General features: G+C 44.7%; 1 protein-coding gene across 1 annotated transcript in view; it reads right to left on the bottom strand.

Annotated features, from left to right (window-relative positions):
* Positions 1 to 26,013, bottom strand: part of EYA2 (EYA transcriptional coactivator and phosphatase 2) — a 175,733-nt gene that overhangs the window by 67,738 nt on the left and 81,982 nt on the right. The window lies entirely within an intron of this gene.

The raw sequence follows: 26,013 nt of genomic DNA, 5'->3' as shown, positions 1-26,013 counted from the left end.
CAACCCAACTTGGATTCTTTGGCAGTTTCTTAGAGGAAAACAGAAATAGAACAGATCTTCTTAGCTCAGCAACTGGGTCTGCTTGTGCTAACAAGAGCTTTAGCAAAAGACCATAGGATGAACCCTGTCATCACCCAATCACAAAACAGTCCAGCGGACGACAAATGATAAAATCATGGTCAAATTTAAGGGAACGAGCAAAGATGTCTAAACCGGTTCCTTCTCTGAGGTTTTGTACAACTATCTAGGCTCTCAGATTTCCCATCCTTTGAAAAAATGTTCTTTCAGCTGGGAGCTTATGATTTTTTACAGTTATTTATTTTTATTGTGGTAAAAATACACGCCACAAAACATCTGCCAATTCAACAATTTTTATGTGTGTTGCTCGGTGACATTGATGACACTCTTCACACATCACGCTGTCCTTTTCTAAGTTACTCTGCCACCATTATAAGAAACTCAGTGCCCCTGAGCCGGGAGACTTTGAAAGCACTTAACTTGGACATAAACTTAAAGGCAAAAAGTAACGAATAAATAAACGGAGCTGTGAGCCTGGAGCACGTCAATGGGCCGTCCTGATTTGAGGGACTGAAGGGTTTCTGGGGTGTGGACTTTGAGCGCTAATACTGAGAAAGTTCTGGGCAAACCAGGAGGAGATGCCACCCTAACGTGAGCCACTGTCCAGGACTGGGGGGCATTTGATGACACAGGAGACCAGTGCAGTTATGGGGACTCACACCAAGGGCTTAGAACAGTGCCCAGCACAGCAAGTGCCTACTGAGTGCTTCCGCCCAGCACGGAAACCGTCCTCGTCACCGCTCTTCTGCTTCCACTTATTACTGTCTTTAGTAACACCTCAGCACGCCTTCCACAGATTGCACATTCTCACATTGCCAGCAACACGCTTCTAAGGACGTGGTTCCTTCAGAGACGCTGTCATTCATTTACCCTGTAAAAACCGTTTCCTGCACACACCTGAGCACTTCACACCTATTGACTCATTTAATCCCATTCCAGTAATCCCGTGGGATAAGTGCTGTTGCTATTACCACCATAGTACAGGTGTGGAAACTGAGGCACAGGGAGGCAAAGCAACGTGTCTGAGGTCACATGACTGGGGAATGGCACTGGCTTTGAACCTGAGCAGTCTCTAGACCAGAAGTCTAGCCCATGCTCTAGACCAGAAGTCTAGAACTTTTTCTACAAAGGGCCAGCTGGTAAATACCTAAGGAGCCCTGGTGGCACAGTGATTGAGCCCTTGGCTGTGAGCAGAAAGGCTGGTGGTTCGAACCCACCAACCATCTTTCTCATGGGAGAAAGATCTGACAGTCTACTCTGTCAGATAGGGTTGCTATGGGTCGGAATCGACTTGACGGCACCCAACAACCACAGTAAATATTTTAGGCTTTTTGGTCCCTGTGGTCTGTGTTGCAACAACTCAACTTTGCTGCTGTAGCTTGAAGGTACCAAAGACACTACCTAGTATAATGAACGTGGATGAGTTCCAATAAAACTTTATTTACAAAAAACAGTGGACCGGATTTTGGCCAATGGAACATAGTTTCCCAACCCCTGCTCTAGACCACTACACTGTACTGTTTCCTTGCTCTCAGACACTGAAAGTCCTTTGTTGCATGGAGTTTACATTCTAGATGAGGAAAAGGGAAGAGACAAACTATGGGACATTGAATTGCAGATGACCAATGCTATAAAGAAAATGAAACAAGATGATGTGACAAAACAAATGTGTCTGCATGTATGGGTTTTGGGGAGGGCTACCAGAGATGGCTCCTGTGCTTCCATAAAGATTACAGCCTTGGAAACCTTATGGGGGCATCTCTACTCTGTCCTACAGGGTCGCTGTGATTCAGAATTGACTCACCAGCAACTGGTTTGGCTGGACCAGAGATGGGGTGATCAGGGAAGGCCTCTCTGAAGAGGTGATATTTGAGTGAAGACCTAAATGATACAAAAGAGCCAGCCAGCTGTAGGATGATTTGAGGGAAGAGCCTTCCAGGCAGAAGGTACAACCAGTGCAAAGGCCCTGAGGCAGAACAAGCTTGGTGCGTTTGAGAAGCAGAAAGAAGGCCAGTATGGGGTGAGTATAATAAGTAAGTAGGACAGGGAGGAGAGCACCAGACAAGAGAAGCCAATAATTCAGGGGCTTCTAGGCCATAGTGGGAAACCCTGGTGGCACAGTGGTTAAGAGCTACGTCTGCTAGCCAAAAGGTCGGCAGTTCCAGTCCACCAGGCTCTCTTTGGAAACTCTACGGGGGCAGTTCTACTCTGTCCTAGAGGGTTGCTGTGAGTTGGAATCAACTCAATGGCAATGTTTTTTTTTTTTTTTTTTGGTTTAGGCCATGGTGAGAAGTTAGAACTTTATTCAATGTGCAACTGGAAACCAGGGAATGGCTGCAAGCAGGGAGAATATAAAGATCCCTTGGACTGCCTTCATAGCACTGCCTCATCTTGCCCAGCCCAAAACCCAGTGAAGTAGGTATTATTATATTATACCCATTTTACAGATGAGGGTCTGAAGCTCGGTGAATCCCCAGCCTATTAAGTAACAGCACTGGGACTGAGCTCAGGGCAGTCTGGCTGCAATCTCATTCTTTCCTCTCTGTGCCACTCAGCCCGAGAGGATGAGACTTTGGCTGCCTGGGTTGCTATCAAAGGTTTCTTTTTCTTGATGATCAGAAAAGCAAGGGCTTCTGGCAGGAGCCAGTACTGGCATGACTTCAGCCTGCAGAGAAGTTAAACGATTTTCAACGCCTTGACTATGTCATGGTGTGATGGAACAGTGACAAGTGTCCCATCATCTCACAGCAGGGAACCTAGTGAATGGGAGGAGGGTAGGGTGAGGGAGGGGAGGAGTGCTAGGAGGTGAGGGCAGAGAGGTAACGGGCCAGATCTTAGAGGGCCACGTCTAAGTGCACAGACCTTGGTAATTGGTCCACAAGATTACACTTCAACTTCAAATGTTTTCTGAGGCCCTGCCATGTGCGGAGTGAGAACATGTAGGTTGTTGGCCCCCATATGGCTTATATTATACGCGATGCAGTGGGCGTGGCTGTTCTTGCCCACCCGGCATCCATCTCACCTTCTTCTGATAACAACATCCTGACTGTTTTTTGAGGAACCAGAATTTATCACTCCCCACCCGTGTGGTTCACAGGAGGCTGATCCTGCTGCCTCCCAACTCCAGGACAGCATGTGACCCATGGCTGGCCAGAGTGACTGGTTCAAGCCAGGCCAAGGAAAGCATCACTTTCGAAAGTGCAAAAGAGGTATTGGGAAAGAGGGACCTTCTTTTCACTGGGGTCACCAAGCTGGCAGGATGTTGGTTTGGGGTTCCTTGAGGTATCTTTGCCATTTATAAATGAAAAGAAAGAAGCCAACACAGAAGAAAGCAGAACAAAGAGATGGAGAAAGGCTGCATTCTGTTGACTTCATTTGAGCTCCTGGATCTAGCCATGCCTCATGCCAAAAACTCCTGGATTTTGGGATTGTATGAGCCAATAAATTTGCTTGTCTGTTTAAGCCAACTTGAGTTTTTGTTACCTATAACTGAAAGAAAATTAATTTGACAACTAATCATGGGACACAAAGAATGTGCTGTGTTGGAAAGTAGGGATATAGAGAGAATGAAGACATGGTTGGAGTCCCTGGGTGATGTGAATGATTAATGTGCTGCGCTATTAACCAAATGGTTGGAGGTTCGAGTCCACCCACAGGCACCTAAAAAGAAAGGCCTGGTGATCTACTTCTGAAAAATAAGCTACTGAAAACCCAAAAGAGCACAGTTCTACTCTGAAACATACAGAGTCACCACAGGTCAGAATAGCAACTTTTTTTTTCTTTTAAAGGTATGGTCATGGTCTCTATACTTAAGGATCTCAAAAGTGGAGTGGGGGAGACAGACAAGTAAGCAGGTGATAAAATACTTGGTGATAAATGCTGCAACCAGTCAAGTACAGAGTGCTTAAACAGATACACAAGAGGGGTACCTAACTCACCCTTGGAATAGTCAAGGAGAGCTTCCTGGAGGCAGAGACAACTAAGAGAGGCTTAGAATGACCTTTAGAGTCACCAGCCCTGGGTTCTGATCCCTTCTCTTCCACTTACTATCATGGTGGTCCTCAGCAGGGTCTCAGTGTCCTTCCTGGCAGAATGGGGATCACCACGTCTACCTTGCTGGGGTATCTTGAGGATGAAGGAGACAACCCATGTAACAAATCTGTCCAAGTGGCATACATGTGGAGAGAGCTTAATATATTTTTTTATCCCTGTAATTGAAGGCTTCTGGGTATGGCGTATACTTTAGTGCAAACTAAAAGTTACCATAGAAGTATATACCTTGTTTGTCAGCTCTACACACACACATCCAACAATGAATGAAATAGACCTATTCCTTGAAAACCACAAACCAGCCAAATTTACCCAAGATGAAACAGCTGCAACTGTTACAGAAACGATAGTTTAAAAAGCTCCTGAAAAAGCAATGTCCAGGACCACATGGTTTCCCGGGAGAATTCTACCCAACGTTTTAAGAAGGACTAATACCACCTCTCCACCATCTCTTCCAGAAAATAAAAGAGGAAGGAACACCTCTCGACTCATTTTATGAGACCAGTATTATCCTAACACCAAAAATCAGATGAAGACCGTCCAAAAAAAAAAAAAGAAGAAAAACCACAAACAAAACAAAACAAACAAAAAAAAACTCAGAAAACAAACAACTAGATTTTTCAAGTGGAAAATGTTCGTCTTCATACTCTCTCTAGTCAAGCTGTGTGTACGCACCCACAAACACAGTGCCCTTTGGGAAACATACTGCGATTCTTAGGCTGGTCCTATCAGGTCAGTGGGCTAGGCACTGTTATTCTGATTTTACAGATGAGCAAACTGAGACCCAAAAGACAAATGACAGCAGGATTCCAATCAGAAGTAGCAAAATGGACACACACGTCGGGTACGCCAACACCCACTGAGACGAGCCTGAGCTAAGTGTTCTAACAAAATGCTGATACCCAAAGTGATTTTAGCTGTTCTTGGGAGACTTGCCTCTGACTTTCCCTCTGCTATCAGGGGGCCCTGCAAGTTCATGAATTTGTACAAGAAGTGTGGGAAGTTGGTGGGGGTGAGGGGGGAACCTCCTATTTCCTTGTCAAAGTCAACCCCAACTACAACAGCGTTGACACCTTCCTGCCATTCAGCTCTGACGCCCTCATCACCAAAGGCTCATGGGAATCCCAACAATCTTTAGAGGAACTTAGGAACTCTATTGTTCAGAGATAAGTACCGTAAAAAGTGCAGGTGGGGAGTTGGGGGGAGAAGCTTCTCAACCTGCCAGTTAAGTGTAAAGGAAAATTGGTCCCATTATTTAGGTTTGTAGGGTGCCTGAGATTTTTTTCATCACATCGTTGTGAGCAGCAACCCCATATTTACAGAAGACAAAAGAGCTTCTCACTCTAACACAACCGACAATTTGTTGCAGGTTTTGCATGGGAGATTTAAATCCTTCCTTTTTTTTTTTTTTGGATGTCCTTTATAGTTCATCGAAAGATGGGGTAGAAAAAGGAAAGAAGAGTTGGCAAAAAAAAAAAAAAAAGTCTAGGGAAGCAGTCAGCATTTATTAAATTTGTGGGTGGAAAATCAGGAGTAATCGGGAGTCTTAACTAGCTCTAAAAAACTCAACCCCAAGTGGAGTGAGTCTACCAGGAAATGGTCTCTTGCCGCGGCAAAGCGCAAAAGGCGTCAAAAGAAAGTCTCGGCTAATGAGCACCTTTCTGACAACCCAGAACCACCTCGAAAATATATTTTATGTTGGAAATAATCCTTTAATGCTCTAAAATACTTAAGCATATACACTTGGCATGGAGAGCCACTGGCCCAGGGAAGCTCTATTATAAGAGATTAAATCTAGAAAGGGCACCTCCCCCCTGCCCACCACCCCTGAAACTATGTCATTCAGCTCCACAAAATCTTTCCAAGTTCTTCCAAATTCTTCCCCATCCACCTCCGCAAAAATGACAACTGCAGATGTTAGCCTCTCCTGCTTACTGGATGGAATGAAATGCCCAGTTAAAACACCATCCCCCTAGTCCGGCAAAGAAAATAATTCTTTGGTCAAGAAGCCCAATCAAAGTCATCACTGCTTTATTAGCCACAAGGACCAAATACCTTTTACTTCACTGAAAAGAGGGCTGGGGCGGGGGGGTGGGGTGGGTGGAGATTTAAATACAAAGTTTAACCCCCAGTGGGGGAAAGAAATCTCCAACTTCCTCAGAAAATCCTTTCCAAATTGTATTCATCTTGACTGAATCCACATCTACCGAGTGAATTAGGCAGTATTTATTTTGAAAATCTATTTTATAGAGTCCCAAGGACTCTGTTTTCCTTGGGCAGGGCTGATTCTCCATTTCAGAGCTGGGGGCCGGCCGGGGACCAAGCCTTTCAAGTCCCAAGGTGCTTAGCGCACATGACTAACAAAATGTAAATAAACACAGCTGAGTCCGGGAGAAACTGGACGGTTTTCTCATTAAAGAAATAAAATAAACAGATGTCCTTAAGCACTTTGGCCTGTGTTTGTCCAAGGGTGGGAAGCCTGAGATGTCTGAACTGCCGACGTGAATTAGACCTACATCTCAAGGTAGAAGGGGAAAAAGAAGGGCAAGGAAAGAATCCTGGTCCCCTGAATTAACTAATGGGCCCCCAGGGAGGGCACTTTCGATTTGAACCTTAGCAACTTCTACAAATAGTTTTTAACTGCTGGGTCATAAAATTTTTTTTTTTTTTTTTTTTTAATTTCTTCTCAGTTTATAAAGCAGTAAAGGACAGGCCAAGCCATATATCCCTAATGGGGTCTGATTGAATCCTGATGGCACTGTGCGGGGTACTAGATTCCGGAATCCAAGCCAGGATCACAGAATACCACTCACTGAGGAATGGCTGGTCAGAGGGGGCGGAGTAGCTATGTGAGGGTGGGTAGGTGAGGTATTGGTGGTACGGAGCCAAGATCTGGCCAGACTTGCTCTACCCGGGCCCCTTCTAGGCACACAAAGAGGCAGGCAGGCAGGCAGGCAGGCTTCATGTGAAAGGCAATCACCAGGTGAACTCACGGCTGACACCTCACTCCACAGACTGTAATGTGTGAAGGAATCACCTGGAAATCTAGGTAAAGTGCAGATTCTGATGCAGAAATTTGGGACTCGCCCAGATTCTGGTGATGCCAATGCTGCTGGTCCCTGGACCACCACACTTAGGGTATAGAGGGGTGACGCTACAGCAGGGCTCTGATCATCAGGAGTTTCAATACCCTATAAAAATCTAAGGAATCATGAAGAATTCCAAACACTTGGTTTGGGTTTCCCCAGAAGAGACCTAGAAACCAAGTACAGGCACTTTACTTGGGAGGTGATTCCAGGAGCTACGGGTAGTACAGTGGGGAGGTGATGGGGGAGGCTAGGAAGTCAACCAACGTGGGTGTGAGCAGGCCACTGTGGTGGGCAACTGGGACTCAGGCGCTCTGGGGTCATCTGGGAGGCTGCGGAGAACGTGCCCTCAGAGTGTCAGGCCGGCATCACAGGTCCTTGCATAAGGAAGCCATCTGTGCCTACAGGAATGGGGAGAGCTGCAGGATAAGAGTCCCCAGGTGGTGCAAACGGTGAACACACTTGGGTACTAAACAAAAGGTCGGTGGTTCAAGTCCACCAGAAATGCCTTGGAAGAAGGGCCTGGTGATCTACTTCTGAAAAATCAGCCATTGAAAACACTATGGAGCACAAGGCTGCCATGAGTTAGGGCCGACTTGATGGCGACTGTGTCCCCTCACCCACTGGGGATAACAATGGGGCATCAACAGTGCCTGCTATAATGAAAATGAAATTCTAGCCATTTAATGACGATGATGATTATAGGCTACTCTATAAAAAAAAAATTTTTTTTTTTTTATAATACAAATAATCTCAGTGAAAAATGAATAACTGCAACTGTCTTATGGCGAGCCCTATGGTTCTTACGGTTGTTGGGTACCACTGAGTCGATTTTGACTCATAGTGGCCCCATGTGACAGAGTAGAGCTGCCCCATAAGGTTTTCTAGGCCGTAATCTTTATGGAAGCAGATTGCCAGGTCTTTTCTCCCAAGGAGTCACTGGGTGGGTTCGAACTGCCCACCTTTGGGTTAGCAGCCAGGTGCTTAACCGTTACGCCATCAGGGCTCCTTCTTATGGTGCTAGGAGCCAGTAACAGGGGTTTGACCTGATCAGGAAGGTTAGGAGGCTTCCCTAAGCATATGACACTGGATAAGTAGCATTAGCTAGGTGAAGAGAGGTTAGAAAGATTCTTCTAAGCAGAGGCTTCCAGTTCTGGTACTTAAACCTGGTGAGCCACAAGGTTCTCATCTGTAAAATGGGCATAATAGAGCACCTCCTCGTGTTCCCATCATCCAGGGGCTGAAAGGATTGGATTGTGTGTGATGACGCACGGGTCTGCTCAGCAGTGTGGTCCAGAGCATCAAACTGGCCCGGATCTTCCCCGCCAGCCTGACTGGCTCCCTGTGAGTTCCGCTCAGTTCTCCACCCAGCAGAAGAGCTGACTGGTGCTCATGTCTCCAAAGAAAACAACAACAAAAACCCCCCAAAAAGAAAAAAACTTTGGAGGAATGAACGTCTCTGTGGATATTCGTTAAAGTCCGGGAACATTGACCTGCCGCAGGACCGTTACCCTGGACAACGTGCAGCTCCTTAAAGTAGGAAACCCCGTGAGGACCTCCTCATCCTGAAACAACAGCGCACCCACAAAAACACTGTCCAGGGGTCAGTGCGGGGCCAAGCTGTTACCGAGGGGGCGGATTACATCCTGCAAAGCTGCAGCATTATCGTCTGTGTTTCTCAAGGTGATGGGTCTCTCCCAGGGAGACAGGCTGGTGGATGCCAGATTTCTCTCCCTTAAGAAATCTCAGCCTGGCAACTGCCCCTGAAATCAGGAATGTCAAGTGTGTGACTTGGACTCATCTCCAAGTCCCAGGCCACAGTACCCCCACACATGGTGCCCAGAGTGGACGCAGAGGCTGGCTCGCTCCTGGAGGGGCATATGTGGTTTCTGCCTCCCATTCTTTCCTGTTCTTTCTTCCAACAGCACTGTGGTTTTCTTCTGGGGAACTACTTTCCCCACTGCAGGTGGTCTTGGGGAACTGTCCTTCAATGGGGCCCAGTCTGGACCAATCAGCCTCTTTTGCCTGGAGAGGTCCAGGTAGGAGACACTCGGCCAGCCCCCTCCCCTTGGGAGCCCTGGTCTCTCTCCTTTCCAAGCCCAACTCTCCCTCCAACCCTCCCCTTGATCCTAAAAACTCCCTGGGATCCTCCCAACAAACTGGGGCTAAGTTAGTCACAGCTGGTTTCAGTTGCATTCAACCATGAAATCTTTCCTTTTATACCCACTGCCTGGTTCTGTGGCTTAGGGAAAGTCTCTGAACTTTCCTGAGACTCAGTTTCCTCATTTGCAAAATGAGAAGGGTAACAGTAATTCCTGACTTATCTACTTCAAGGAGGTGGTTATGGGGATTAAATCCAACATTTTATCGTTGTTGGGTGTGACTGTTGGTGGATGCGACTCACAGTGACCCCATGTGACAGAGAAGAACTGCTGCACGGGGTTTTCTTGGCTGTGATCTTTACAGGAGCAGATCACCAGGTCTTTCTCCCGTGGAGCTGCTGGGTGGGTTTGAACTGCCAACCTTTCAGTTATGAGCAGAGCACTTAATCTTTGCACTCCCAGGGCTCAACATTGTATTAGTGAGCTGTAAAGCCCCAAAGAAGTCTAAGTGCTTTTTTCTTTGCCTATCCTGGAAGGTTCAGCTGATACCTCTTCTTACAGGAAGTCTTCCTTAGCCATTTCATGGATACCTTTCTTCTCCAATCTGTAAAAAAAAAATACCTAACCTATATTCTCAGCACTGATCTGATCCTATGTATTCTTGTATAACTCATTCTTCAATGTGCATATATATGAGATTTTTTCTAGTTTAAAAAAATTTTTTTAATCAAAGATAAACATGCATACCATTTACAGAGCCAAATAGTTCAACAAAGCTTGTTATAAAATTGCAACTTCTCTGCATGCCCTTTCACTTCTCCTTCATCAGAGGCTTCCACCTTCAACTGTTTCAGCTCATTATTTTGGTATTCACTATCATGTCTTTAAATTAAAAAAAAAAAAAAAAAGTTGCCATTGAGTCGATTCCAACTCATGGTGACCCCACGTGTGCTAGAGTACAGCTGTGCTCCACAGGGTTTTCAACTGCTGATTTTTCAGAAATAGATCACTAGGACTTTCTTCCAAGGCAACTCTGGGTGGATTCAAACCACGAATCTTTCGGTTAACAGCCGATCGCATTAACTGTTTACACCACCCAGGTGTTCCTATCTGTAAATTACACGGCTTCTTGATTTTTCAGTTTTAGGCATTATTTATTGGTCCCACTACAGATGATGCAGATTAAGCTCTAATTAATGTCCTTTATATATCCTCACCATTTGGAGTGTGACTTTATAGTTTCTCTTATCAAGAGATGGGAATTATCGCCCCATTCTTTAAATCTGGCTGGCTTGTGTTTGCTTTGGTGGACAGAATACAGTGGAAAACATTGGTGTGCCAGTTCTCAAGAGGTCTTGTGTGCTTACATTCTCTTTCCTTGAAAGGACCCTTGCTTCTGCCACTGGAACAAACCTGGATTTACCTACTGGAGGATGACAGACCCCATGGAGCAGAGACAAGTCATTCCAGCTGGGACCATCTGGGACCACCTGATCTGCCTTCCGACTACAGACACAGAAGTGAGCCCAACCCAGATCAGTAGAACCTCCCTGCTGAACCACAGTCTAAGAAGCTCAATAAATACTTACTGCTCTGTGCCACTACGTTTTGGGGTGGTTTGTTATGCAGCTAATGGATAAAACAGCTCTACCACTAGTATTTTTTTTCTTTCACAGCTTTTTGTTTTCCCTGGAGTTAATAGTGGCCTTTTTTTTTTATTTGCTTAGTTTTCTATGTACTTAATTCTATTTCAACCCAAAATACTCCTCAAATTGTTGAAACATCCTCTCCATACATTCAGGCACACCAGATATTTTATCAATTTCTTCTTCCTGAAGAAGTCTCTCTCAGAACCTTCTGACTTGCCTACAATCAGGACCGATTTCAGCTGCCATCTGGTCTCACACTGAGACATATTTTCCCTATGCAATGATTCCCTTGGTCTTGTGCCTGTGTTGGATTCCTTGTTTCCTGAATCTCACGTCTTTCTCTTAATTTTTCTCCCATGTTGAGGTGGAGCATATTCTTTTCCTGAGAAAGGGTATGTGGCAGTAATTTTTTTTGAGACACTGCATCATCCACTTCCTGAAAATGTCTTTATTCTACTCTCTTTCTTGACTGGTGGTTTGGTTGGGTATGGAATTCTAACTTGGAAACAACTTTCCTTCATAATCTTAAGGCATTTCTTCATTGATTCTAGCTTCCGGCTTACCTACTGAGAACTCCAAAGCCCGTCTATTCTTTCTACATCTTTCTACATTCTTTCTCTTCTCTTTGTTGGAGGATGGGTAGGTAATGGTGGTAGTGGTGGATTTAAGCCATAACTGAGTGGCCATGATAATGAGTTCCCAAAAGAGATGATCTTGGGGAAGTAAGTAGTCTGCCTCTTCAGTTTGGAACCACCTGACAAAGCTTGGAATTGAGTTGGGGAAGCCAGGGAGTCTGTGTCTCAGAGTTGACACAGAGGGCAGTGGACCCTGCCTTTACATATCTCACATATCCTGGGCATAACCTAGCATTGGGTCACAAGCTTAAATGACTTTGGGGACCAAAGAGGCACCGCACATGAGCAAAACTGCTCCAAAAAACACAGCTTAGTTGGGACACAACTCCTCTCCACCCAGACAGTAGGGCACTTGGGTACCCTGGTGGCACATGCCCTGTCTGAGGGTTCCTCACCCATCACTCTCAATAGTTGCTTTTTGAAAATCCAGGCCTGGTGTTTCCAGACGTCCCAATTTTTCAAGAGAAGTCAGGCATCCAGATTTTTATTGTAAAACTTCCAGATTTTAAAATATCAGCAATGAATTTAGAATGTAAAGAAATGCCAGGAGATCAAATCAAGTCTGTTTTCAGGCCAGACTCAGCCCAGAGATTGCCAGTTTGAGGCCTCCAATCCAAAGACCTGAGCAGGGACTGGCCCTTTAAGGAGATGACATGGAAAGACACTCTGGATGGGATTCTGCTCAGACAGACCTCAAGGGCCACCTGACCCTGCAACCCAGCTTCAGAGCTGCACCACCTGGCCCCATCCCAGGTCCTTCACCTGCCCTAACCCTGCCTGGAGTGGCTACTTGCTCAACATTCCACAGCATCTGCTGAGCCCCTACTGTAAGCCAAGTTCTGGGTGGGGCCTGGGCCAGGCTGGCATCCGCTTCTCAGCCCTGGAGAGTTGCTGACAGGCCCTGACTCATCACACATGTGGACATTTTTTCCCTCAAGGGTTGGAGTCCTGGCATCTGATTTCTGCTGCATTTGCAATTGCATGCACCGGGAACTCCCTGCCCTCGAGCTATTTATTTGTTTGTTCAACAAATATTTGTCAAGTATATGCGCCAGGCACTGCCAGGTGCCAGGGGTAAAGCTGTGAGCAAATCAGACCCAATCTTCATGCTCCCGGAGCTTACGGGGCAGTGGATGGCATTGGATTTTCGGCCTGGTTTACTGAGAGCTGAAGTCCACGGAGGGGAAGGAGATTTTCAGAGATCATGCACCTCACACCTGTGTAAGGAAGCAAAACCTAAAAGACTGCCTGGCTTGGGGAGGTGGGCAAGGCAGACAGGACCACAGGCAGCCTCCCCGAGATTCTAGACGCCACCAGACGGGAACCAGCACACCTCAGCAGTGTCCTAAGTGGACAGAAGACATGAGGGCCAAGGGCTCCCACTCAATTCCTTGGTGCTGCATAAGCCCCCGGGAATTTTAATACAATCCAGGGAAGAAGGAAGAGAAACCCAGAAGAGAGAAGGATTGACTAGAAATGAAACTGCATTGCAGAAAAAGAAAATTCTATTTCATGGACTCTGATTGTGTGGGCTACTGCACCTGCTACAAACATTTAACTCATTCATCTGGTAACACCTATGAAATAAACAAACATTCACTGAGCTCCTGCTATATGTCAGGCACTGTTCTAGGCTCTGGGGACACAGTGTAAACTCGACGACCTTGGGGTTTGCCATAGAGATTGAGGCAGGAGGGAAAATGTGGCCCTCCACTTATCAAAATATCCTCCCGCATTTTGAACCAAGGAGAAAAAGTTAATAGAAGGTCTATAAAAACAAAACAAAACAATACAATGGTGCAGCTGCTATGGAAAACAGTTTGGTATCTCCTCAAAAAATCAAGCACAGAATTACCATGTTGTTGTTCCTGCGGGCCAGCGAGTCGGTTCCGACTCATAGGGGCCCTACAGGACAAAGCAGAACTATCCCATAGGGTTTCGTAGGCTGTAATCTTTATGGGCTTGAACTGCCGACCTTTTGGTTAGCAGTAGAGTGTTTAATCATTGTGCTACCAGGGCGCCTTAGAATTACCATACCTGTTGCCGTTGAGTCGATTCCAACTAATGGCAACCCTATAGGACAGAGTAGAACTGCTCCATAGGGTTTCCAAGGAGTGGCTGGTGGATTCAAACTGCTGACCTTTTGGTTAGGCGCCAAGCTCTTAATCACTGCACCACCAGGGCTTCAGCGATTCCCGTCTCAGACGTATACCCAAAAGATGTGAAAGCAGGAGTGTAGATACTTGTATACCAGCTCTCCTGGCAGCACTATTCACAACAGCCAAAGGGTAGAAACAACCCAAGTGTCCATCAACAGATGAATGGATAAACAAAACGTGGACCATATATACAAAGCAGTATTATTCAGCCATAAACAGAAATGAAGTTCTGATCTATGCAGTGACATGGACGAACCTTGAAAACATTATGCTATGTAAAATAAGTCACACACAAAAGCACAAATATTGTATGATTCCACTGCTATGACGTAGTATAATATTTTCCTTAAATGCGGTCTTGACACAGTTTTGAGGCTCTAGCTAGAGACTGGTCAGTGTCCTTCCTTGAACAGCTGATTAAGTCTATACTCCACCTCCCTCATCTGGTTCTCATACTCCTGGGCCACCGTGGACCTACTCCAAGTGCCCTGGGGCCAGGTACCAAACAACTAGGGAGAGCATCTGTATCCCAGCCCCACTGCCCACTGCGACCCTATAGGACAGGGTAAAACTGCCCCGTAGGGTTTCCAAGGACCTTTTGGTTAGCAGCTGAGCTCTTAACCACTGTTTACCACCTGAGCACCCTATGTCCCAGAGTCGGTGGATTTATTCAGAATACCCAGTCTCCAGGAGCTAACTCCACCTTGCTTGCCATACATAAGACGTCTTCCACAATTCCAGCTTGTTGCCACCCCATACCCAGGTGGAACCTTGTGAGCAGCCTGGTGTGGTGGTGTCCAGTGTTCTTCCCCAGGAATCTGTGAGCATAGTAAAACCAAAAACCAAACCCGTTGCCATCGAGTCGATTCCGGCTCATGGCAACCCTATAGGACAGGGAAGAACTGCTCCATAGGGTTTCCAAGGAGAGGCTAGTGGATTTGAACTGCTGACCTTTTGGTTAACAGCCTGAGCTCTTAACCACTGCTCCACCAGGGCCCCTGTATTAAGAAAAAAAAAAAAAAAAAAACCAAACCCATTGCCATTGTGTCGATTTTGAGTATAGTACAACCTTTAAGACGTTCATGGTCTCTCTCTCTTGATCTGTGTCTGGCCTTACCATACTTCATCCAAGGTGCGATAATTAAAACCTTTGAGGTATCTTACCGGTACCTGTCAGAATCTACTTGATGGCAACTTTTTTTTTTTTTTTTAATGATAACGCAACTCTATGAATATACTAAAAGCCACTGAAATATACAGTTTAAAGGGGCAATTTATGGTACATGAATATCTTAATAAAGCTGTTATTAAAAAGACAAAAAACAAAAACTAGTTCTAGAGTTGAGCTTCAGATTGATACTGAGCTGTCTGAAAGGCCTGGTACAAAAGGAGAAATCAGGGCCTACTCACAGGGAACCCCCGGAGGACAGCTAATTAACCCCTCTTAGGATTCCTTCCTGGCCACAGACAAAGGCTACTGACCACCTTGCATTTGCCTAACCCCAGCTGGAAAAAAAATGTAGTTCAGGGACTGGAGGAGTGGAGGAAGATAGGCGAGGTAGGAGGCAGCAACCGCTGGCAACGAGCCACTCCCACTCTCTGGGGGGATTTCTAATGGATGCACAAGACGCGGAGGCTTCCACAGGGATGCTCTGGCTCTGAGCACTGGGGGAAGAGATGGAAAGGAAGTGGAGAGATGACAGCCTCAAGCAGCACTCCCCTGATTGGGAGCAGGAAGACAGCCCAGCTTCTGTTTTAACATTCCAACACCCTGTTTTGAATCACGTCTTAATCATTTTAGCTCTGTTGGTCTTATTTCCCTAAGTAAACAGCAAGTTTCTCCCTTGGCCAGGACCACAAATGATATGACGTCTCCTTCCTGAACAGTGCTCAACTTAATGGCCACAAATAAAGAGCTGTTGGTCATTGGCACGGACGTGCAGGGGGCCTCAGCCTTCAGAGCCCGTTCACTGGAGCCCATTCATGATCATGGTTCTCATCCTATCTGTAAACAGCACTTTGGTTTCCTTTAAGGGGAAACATCCTTTCCTCACACAGTCTATTTGCTTGGGATGGAGCTAACCTGCTTCTCCACTCCTGCCATGCCGGGAGTGGGTCCTTGATCTAGGTTAGCCAATCAGAGCTACAGAGGTGGGTGTATGGATGGGCATGTGACCCAGTTTGAGCCCATGAGATTCAAACCTGCAAGTTGTGCTGGAATTTGGGGAAAAGAAGGCTCCTTTTTTTTCAGCTGGGATTGCTAAGCAGGAGTTGTTATGGGGAGAAAGTCTGCTGAGGGATGCAGAAAGACAAAACCCTGAGAACCCTGCTTGAGCTCCTGGATCCAGCCAGACCTGAATCCCACCTATTCCTGGGTTTTTCAATTATTGTGATCCGATAAATTTCCTTTGTAGCTTAAGCACTCTGTGCTTCAAACTGAGAGTCCTGCTAATATAAGCTATTAATAATCTTCGGCTGTTGGAGAAGCACAGAGATTCAAAAAGAGCCATGGGCCTGCAGCCAGAGGCCACGCATTTTTGTTCTGATGAATACCTAGACTACACAACCTCCCCATGCCTCAGTTACTCTGTCTGTAAAATAAGCACACAGTCCTGCTCCGCTAGACCCCCTCTATTTCTCTGACTTCTAAATTTATAGCTGTAACCCAGACCTCTCTCTGGAGCTTCAGATCCACAAATCCAGCTGTCCTCTAGGCCTCTCCAATGGAGCTCATTTTCTTCTTCCTAAGCCTTTATGTCTTTCATTGTTCTTCCTCTTACTACATGGTACTTTGTGCTAGAAATTGTTAGTTGTCCTTCAATATCCACTCTTCCTTTCTTCCTCTCAGAGTAATCAAACAAAAAAAAAGCAAACCTGTTGCTGTCGAGTGTATTCCAACTCATGGCAACCCTATAGGACAGAGTAGAACTGCTCCATAGGGTTTCCAAGGGTGTAATCTTTACAGAAGGAGCCCTGGTGGCACAGTGCTTAAGTGCTCAGGTTCTAATTAAAAGGTCAGTGGTTTGAACCCACCAGCTGCTGTGCAGGAGAAAAGGCCTGGTGATCTGCTCCTGTAAAGATTACGACCTTGGAAACCCTATGGGGCAGTGCTACTCTGTCCTACAGGGTAACTACAAGTCGGAATCTACTTGACAGCAACGGGTTTAATCTTTACGAAAGCAAACTGTCACATCTTTCTTCCCTCGAGTGGCTGGTGGGTTTGAACCACCAACCTTTCAGTTAGCAGCCGAGCACTTAAACACTATGCAACATCAGTGCTCCTTCCACATGTACAATGGAGGCTAATTGGGCATCATGATCTCCTAGGTCCTTTAAGTTCTGACCTTCTTGGTTCTGTAATTCTAGGAGAAGTGTTGAAACTCAGATGCCAACTGGGCCAGAAAGGTTGTGTAAATGGGTAAAACAGGCCAGGTAGGGGCTGTGATGGGTGAGAGAGGGTGAACCTCTTCTAATGACAGCTGTTGCTACTCAGCTCTGGTTGATTGTTGCCACCTGTGAATGCAGGGTTGCCAAATTTCCTAATTTTTCAAGAAGAGCTGGAAATCTTGATTGTTTTGGTCTGCGCAATCTCCTGATTTTTAAATGTTGGCGACAAATTCACATTTTTTCAAATACTCTGGGGCCAAACAAAAAATGTCTGTAGGCTAAATTTGGCCTGTGGCTGCCAGTAAGGAATTTCTGTTTTGATATTATTTTCCTTCCTTCCTTCATTTAACAAATATTTACTTGACACTCACTAAGCTGGAGGCACTGTTCTGTGCACTGGGGATAAAGCAATGAACAAAACAAGAAAAAGAAAATCCTTGTCTTCATGCTACTTACATTCTGGAGAACTGTCCCAATTCATTCATGCAACAAATATTTACTGAGCAATTCTGTCCCATGCACTGTGCTGGGTTGGGTAGATAAAAAATGCTCATGACCTCTGCCCTCATGGCACTTAAAGTCTAGAAGGGCCACACAATCAGTGCAAATTATAATATAAATGAAAAATAGAGTTATGGGAAGAGATGTAATGTAGATAGGGGTGGTGGTTAGGGAAGTCCTCATTCTAGGTAACGACAGAAGCTTCCATTGCCTCCCACTCCATGTTTTACTAGGTGTCACCATTTTGTACGTGCTGAGGCTTTCTACTGTTAGCACTTGCGATTCTCTACCCTAGGGGTTTCTTGGAGCAGGTCAGAAATGCAGGGAAATAACATTCCTATAAGAAGTCCTCAATCTATGATGGAAAAAAACCTGTCGATAAATATTCCAGCTCCCTCACCCCTTGGGTGGGTCAACGTTGACTGTGTCCTACACAGTCTTCCAGAGGTTCCCACTGGGACTGAGCCCCACATGCTCATAGTAGTAATTGTTTATGCAACTTGTACTGGCTTCCTTCCCTTCCCTGTCTCACCTTCCACCTCTGCACCTGGTGCTTCCTGGGATCACCTCCCACATAAACTACCTGCACTTACTCCTTGTCCCAGGGTCTGCTTCTGGGAGAAACCCAGCAGAGAGAATAGTATGAACAAATACCCTGAGCTGGGAGAGAATATGGCAAGGTTCATGGACAGAAAGACTCAGGATGAACAGCAGGAGATGAGGCAGGGAGTGGGGCAGGAGCCAGCCCATGTAGGGCTTTGGAGGCTGAGGTTAGGGTTTGTCCATGTGGAAGCCACTGCTGATGTTTCAGCTGGAATGTAATAGGATTGGGCTTGTATTTTTGGATGACCCCTCTGGCTGCCGTTGGGGAGAATGGACTGTAAGAACAAGAGTGAAAGATGGGAGACCAGGTGGGAGGCTACAGAAGAGTTAAAGTGAAGATGGCTGGGATTAGGTGGCTGGGTTGGAGAGAGGTGAGTAGCAATTTGGAATGTCATGGACCAGGTGACATAGGGCCCAGAGAGGTCCTCTGGGCTTTGTCCCTGTCTTGAGCTGTTGGGTACTGTTGAGTTGATTCCGACTCATAGTGACCCTATGTGGCTGAGTAGAACTGTCCTACAGGGTTTTCTAGGTACGGAAGCAGATCACCAGGTCTTTCTCTCATGGAGCCACTGGGTAGGTTTGAACCGCCAACCGTTTGGTTAGCAGTCGAGCACCTACCTGTTGCAGCACTAGGTGTCCTTCCTCATCTTGAAGGAGTTCACAATTTGGTTTAGGGGGTGGTGGTGAGACACTGATGCAAAAGTCATAACCAAGATTACTGGGCCCTACATGATCCATAAGAAGTCAGCTGTTGAACGGAGCTATAGAACATCAGAGTGGGATATCTCTAAGAAGAAGGAGAGTGAAGCGAAGCTTCTCAGGGGAGGTGACTTTACCAGGGTAGTTAGGAGACCCATAAAACACAGTGGGCACCTTACTACCACAGTCCCTTTGGGACAGCCCAACTTTTTGCAGTGGCTGCCAAGCCCACTCTTGGGTGTTTTCAGCAGCCTGGCTTAAGCTGCGCACAGTCCAAAATCGCATGCTGGATTTCCCGCAGGCCCTGCTAGACATATTAACGGCATTCCTACATGGCGAGAGATTTCTACACTACCAACACCATTTTTATATTCTTTACAACATAATGGCAGACAATAAATCTATCTTGCTAATTACACACCCAGCTTGTTACAACCCCCATAAAAACACGAACAGCTGGAAAAGCCATGAGGTGATGTCAAATCATATTCCTGGTCTCTAAACAGAAACAGAAATATTTTCCAGTCACTGACGAGTCTCAAGGCTCCTACCCATGGGTAGAAGCGGCTGCCAGAAAGTCACCCTCCTTAATTCTTGAGATGACAATAGATTATCCTCTAAAGCACTGTCCCTCCATTCCCAGGTGTCTCCCCTAAAGAGATGGCCGATGTCTAGAGCATCCTTATGTGGTTGGTTGAGAAGCCCACAGGATGAATTCAAAGAATTGGTGAGGTTAGGGTTCTTAACTGTTGGACTCATTTTGGCATTATTAAGGCAGTTAAACATTTCTTCCATTTACCACTAATCAGCCAATAGCATACGCCCAGCATCCTAACTAGATGGCTCCTCGACTTAATCTGCTGATGCGTCTGCAAAGCTGTTGTTAAGATCAACCCTGGAGCTGACAAAGCCTCCCCCCGTCTTGGAAAAACGGAAGGAAAATTACATTCAGATGCCGGACACACTAAGATAAACAACAGGGAAGAAGAAAAGTACTTTACCTTGTTTTAAAGCTAGGATTACTGTTTTTGGCTGCAGTGTATTCTAGCCCTCTTAGCAGCGAAACAGCCGACTACGAGCTATGTCCTATCAGGTAGACGTTGAACGCTTCATGTGTTGGAAGAAAAGGCATGGGAGACAATAGAAGGGGAGCTAATTAAATTTTCACATGTCAAAGGAACATTCCACCGGCGTCTTCAAACCCAGGCTGACCCAAAGGGGCAGTTTTTGTTGTATGAGCTACCTCATCCACTGCCCCCACAATCCTCAGAACAAGCTGGCTGGACTGACAAGCATGTTGGAAAAAAAAAAAAAAAAAAGACAAAATAAATCCTTACCTTCCCATATCTGGATGCGAATGTCCCCGTGAGTAAGGAGTGAAAAATAATTATCGTTTCATCCAAGTCCCACACGAACACACGCTGTGACGAAAGAGAGGAAGAGGATGGAGACAAATGGGCTCACTCGCGTCTGACTTAACGTCTGCAGAAATTAATTCCCTTGGAGAAGAAAGAGGCCTTGAAAAACGCTATCTTTAAGCTGTTAAACACACAGCTCACTGACGTGTTGTTGAGTCCCCATCCAACCTCATCTGTGTAAAGCCTATCCTGATGGCCAATTTTGGGGCTCCTACCAACCACGTGGGTGCCAAAACCAAGAAGCTGGCTCTTGCCTTATGCATAAAAGCTTCGAAATGGAGCTCAGTCCAAAAACAACCGTAAAAATCATAAAATTCATTTGACAAAATGAAATACTATCATTTCACACTTAGCCCACCCCTAGCCCAACTCTTTTTAACCATTTCTGTTTGAGGTGATTCAAGTGGTTACTTCCATAGCTCGTACTTTTACATGTCTACCTTTACTTCTTGATTTGCCAACTTTAGACGGTATTTTTTGACTGGGTGCTCTGAACGATGGGGATTTAGCTCATGGGAACCTCCTTCCAGTTTTCACATCTGTGAACTCCTCTGTTTCCAATTCCCTCACCTTAGGGCATTAGCTCTTGGCTAAAACAGTAAACCCGCTATGGGTTTTACTTTCCCCACTTGCTCCAGTATCTACCAGCTTTAGCTTTACTTTTCCATCACTAACATGGATAAACTTTGGTTTGTACGTTTGGTTTTGTAGCTCTAATTAAGTCTTCCATGCCCTCCATGTGTTCATTTAAAAGTTGATAAACGGTGAGGGGTATTTACATCTTGTGATTATTGTTCACTGCAGAGCCAAGAAACGTGCTAGGATTTCACTTCCTTCTCTGTGTGTCCAATGTCACACAGGGCTACTTTAAAGAGAATGTTCCTACCATCAAAGCCGCACGTATTTCCTTTCTTAACACTGATTATGATCATGCCATATTGGAATTCATTCATATTTAAACCATGCCTTTCTGGCATAACTTTTTGTTTTTTGATGGAGTTTATTTGTTGCTTTTACCTTTTCTTGTTTGCAGTAACATATTTTTGCTAGAATCTCAAATTCAGCCACACCTTCTGTAGCATGGACTCTCTACTAGAGATGACCATCCTTGGTTACAAAACGCTCCAAAGTGGACTGATCTTTAGGCTTGCTGAATAGCTAGCATCCCAAGACTTCCTTTCACTACATTTCTGGGTTAGATCCACTGTTTCCTGGGACTTAACTCTGTCTCTTGGTTTTCTACCTTGTTTTGCTTGAGTACATTCTTAAATTACTTCTTCTGAAAGGGTGCATGGAAAGTAATCTTTCTGAAAACTTGCACAGCTGATATCTTTATTTTGCTCTATAGTTTCTTCAGGTACAGAATTACAACTTCAAAATTATGTCTTCTACATCTTTAGAAGAATTCATCCCCTATCTTCCAGTGTTCGGTGTCGCTGATGTGAAGTGTGATGCTTTGCTAGTCCTCAGTCCTCTGCAGGGTTTTTTTCCTTTCTCTAGGATCTTTTCTTTATACTTGGTATCCACAGTACCATGAGTATATATTTAGGTATGGTCTTTTTTTTTTTTTTTTTTCATTTATACTGTTCAGTACTTGAGCATTTTCAATCCAATAACTTGTACCTTTCTATAGCTCTGAACATTTTTATTTTCTTATTTCTTTAAATAATTTCCTCTCATATTTTCCACTGTTCTTTCTTTCTAGAATTCCCAATTGCCAAATATTAGACCTTTTGGATTGATACACTGTCTCTCATCCTTAAAAAAAAAAAAAATTACCTATATTTTTGTCTTCCTGATCTATGTTCTGGGAGTTTTCTTAAACTTTCTCTTCCAACCCTTCTATTAAAGTTGTGACTCTTGCAGTCATTTAAAAATTTCCAGTAACTCCTTCTTTTTCTCTGAGTGTTCCTTTCTCAATAGTCTCTACTTCCTATTTTCCGGAATCAATATCTCCTTGAGTCTCTATGAGAAAACCAATAAGAATTTTTCTAAGTTCTGTTTCTTAAATTACCTCTCTCATCTATTCTATTTACTTACTTTGACTTTTATCCTTCATACGACTGGTTTTCCTGGTGATTATTTTTTTTTATTTCATTTTGTTGTTGAGAATATACTCGTAAGAGCATAGCCAACTCAACAATTTCTACATGTACAAGTCAGTGACATTGATTACGTTCTTCAAGTTGTATAGCCATTCTCACTCTGCTGAGCTGTTCCTCCTCCATTAACATAAACTCACTGCCCCCTCAGGTTCCTATCTAATCTTTACAGTTGCTGTTGTCACTTTGATCCCATAGAGATAGTTCTTAAAAGAGCATAATGCTCAAGGTGGATATTCTTTACTAAAACACCAAGCTAAATGATTGTTTGGTTTTAGGAAGACCTCAGGGGATATTTTTGGTTTAAGCTTTAAAGTGGTGATGATTGTTTTTAAGAACAAAGAACCTGATTTATTATATGTGTAGCTGGTGTGAGGAGGGGAGGCAAAGGCATCTGCTCAGTCTGCCATTTTGAATGGGCCACCTTTTTACACTTTCTGGAAGTCAATGACTATATTTACACCTGGCATTTGCCATGCCTTTAAAAGTAAATTGCTGGGTGCTATCTAGAAGGAAAAAGTCAATTAGTATCCTAGGTCCTTTGTTGTTGTTGTTGGTTGCTGTCCAGTTGGCTCCGACTCATGGTGATCTTGTATATATCAGAAAGAAATGTTGCCTCGTTCCGTGCCATCTCAGTGATTGTTGTTATGTTTGAGTCCATTATTGTAGCTATTGTGTTAATCCATCTCATTGTGGGTTTTCCTCATTTTACCAAACATGATGTCCTTTTCTAGTGGCCGGTTTTTCCTGATGACGTGTCCAAAGTAAGTGAGTTGAAATTTTGCCATCCTTGCTTCTAAGGAACATTCTGGATGAATTTCTTCTCAGGCTGATTTGTTCATTCTTTTGGCAGTCCATGGTATATGCAATGAAGTCCTTGTGGTGCAATGGTTAAGAGCTTGGCTGCTAACCAAAAGGTCGGCAATTCGAATCCACCAGCTGCTCCTTGGAAACCCTATGGGGCAGTTGTACTCTGTCCTACACGGTTACTTTGAGTCAGAATCAACTCAATGGCAATGAGTTTGGTTTTTTGGTTTGGTATGTGCAATATTCTTTGTCAATACCACAGTTTGAACACAGCAGTTCTTCTGGCTTCCTTTTTCATTATCAACTTTCACATGCATATGAGATAACTGAAAAAACTATGGCTTGGGTAAGATGCACCTTAGTCATCAAAGTGATATTTTTGCTTTTTAAAACTTTAAAGAAGTCTTTTGCAGCAGATTTGCCCAATGCAATACATCATTGGATTTCTTGATTGCTGCTTCCACGGACATTGATTGTTGATCTACAATCCTGTTGATTCAAAATTCTACTTGAATCAATGATCATGATTTTTTTTTGTTTAGTTATATTTATGTGTATGTACGTGCTGCATCATAATATTAGACATATTTCTTATTATGGGTTGTGGCCAAAAAAGTTTGGAAACTACTGCTTTCACATGACTGGCTTTCAGGCTTCAAATATTCTGAGTCCTAACTTATCTGAACTGACTAGGTTGGATCAGTTAAACTTAGAAATTTCAGTAATATACATATATATATTTTAAAATCAGCAAATAGTTTCAAATTTAGTGCAGGTTCCATTTATCTATTATATCCCCATCTGAAGAAGAGTATCTGCTCCCCTTTCCCACTTCCCACCACTTTGTCCCCTACCCTAGTCCTTAGTCTACAGGTGACCCTTCTTCCTAGCCCATGATGGTTTGGGCTAGGGTGAGCTTCCAAACCCAGTTGGGTCAGATGTATTTCCCAGGGAACTTAAAACTGGAAGCCTAGAAAGAAGTTCATTGTCTTTGGGTGGTTGTTGGTGGCCAAGTTTGGCCAGCTGATGTAAAGAACTGAGAAAGCCAGTCCACAGACAGAACGGGGGTGGGGATGGGGGGGCAGGATGGAGATGGATAGAAAGAGAAGCCAACACTTTTCCAGGTCTTGGTTTCAAGTGGGGGCAAAGTTTAAGGCGGGGCTCAGGGGACAAGAGCTATGCCCAGTCACCAGGGAATGGGGGCACTGCAGACACTGTGATTTGGACATTCTAGCACCTTCACTGTGGCGTGGAGGGAGAGAAGGCATAAACACATTCCCTTGCCCCTGTCTACTTGCTGGTCCCGGGACCTTTCCAGCATACTGGGGTACCCCTGCCCTTGAGTTCTAAGGGAGTCCCTGTATCCTTAAAATAACTTCTGCTATTTCACTTAAGCTAGCTCATGTGGCTTCTGGCACCTGCAGTCAAAGGATTTTAACTAATACATGCTCAGAATTTTCCTCCTTTCCATTTTCCTACATAATTTCTCTCTCATGAGCTTCAGTCATTAGCAAAACTGCCAAAGACTTAAGAGGTGCGACCCTTGCAAGCCCTTTATGCTGACATTAAGCACAGAAGTGAAACACGGCTCACACCTTTTCAACGGTTCTTGCCCAGTGGTACTTACTCTGGAATTGAGAAGCAGATGTTTCCAGAATAATACCACCCCATAATCCCCAACTTCCATGCCACAAGCCCCCCTCTCATTCACAGCTTTATGGAAAAATGTCTTTCTGCCCCCACTGCCCTCTAGTATGGGTAGAAACTGTATTAGTTGACTTTAATTGTTCCTGAAATATTAATGTATGTGTTGCCTTCTCTGTTTTCCATAGCTCTGCAACCTCAAGCTGCTAGAAAAGCCTCAGGAATATGGCAGAGCAGAAAGCAAACCCAACCTGAGGCCAATCAATTTTCATCAAGACTTTTGCAAAGGCCTAGACCAAGGCTTCGAACTGGTTCATTCCAAGATATTTCATACCTGCTAGGAAAACGGGAGCAGATAACAACCATAAACAATTGGTCTCACTGTACTGGTAATACTGGCTAAATATCAAATGCCCTGGTAGTGGGCCTTTGTTGTTTGGGCCCCTCTAGTATCCATCCCCAGGTCTTCTGCTAGAGCACCCAGGTTTTCTTTTCCCATTGCTTGCTGTCTTGGTGGGAATGTCAGTCAAAGGCAAGCAGAAGACTCAAGTCATGCCAACAGGATGTTCTCTCCTTGGTGCTAGAATCAAAAATGGTTCATTTGGCACCCTGAATTCCTCAGCACTGCCTTTGTTCCTATTCTTGCTAACCTGGTTTTATGACCTCCTCTCTATGTCCTTTCTTTCCAGTAAATTCCTTTTTGCTTGCTGTTGTTAGGTGCCGTGGAGTTGACTCCAACCCCTAGTGACCCTATGTATAGCAGAACAAAACACTCCCCGGCCCTGCGCCATCCTCACAATCGTTGCTATATTTGAGCAGCCATTGTGTCAATCCATCTTGTTGAGGGTTTTCCTATTTTTTGCTGACTCTTTCTTTTATCAAGCATGATGTCCTTCTCCAAGGACTGGTCCCTACTGATAACATGTCCAAAGAGCCTGAGACAAAGTCTTGCCATCCTTGCTTCTAAGGAGCATTCTGGCTGTACTTCTAAGACAGATTTGTTCATTTTTCTTGCAGTCCATGGTATACTCAATATTCTTTGCCAACAACATAATTCAAAGCCATCAATTCTTCTTCAGTGTTCTTTACTCAT

This window comes from Loxodonta africana, chromosome 24 (genome assembly GCF_030014295.1).
Source record: "Loxodonta africana isolate mLoxAfr1 chromosome 24, mLoxAfr1.hap2, whole genome shotgun sequence".
NCBI lineage: Eukaryota > Metazoa > Chordata > Mammalia > Proboscidea > Elephantidae > Loxodonta > Loxodonta africana.
Note: the sequence above shows the minus strand (reverse complement) of the source record. Positions and strands in the feature narration are given on the sequence as shown.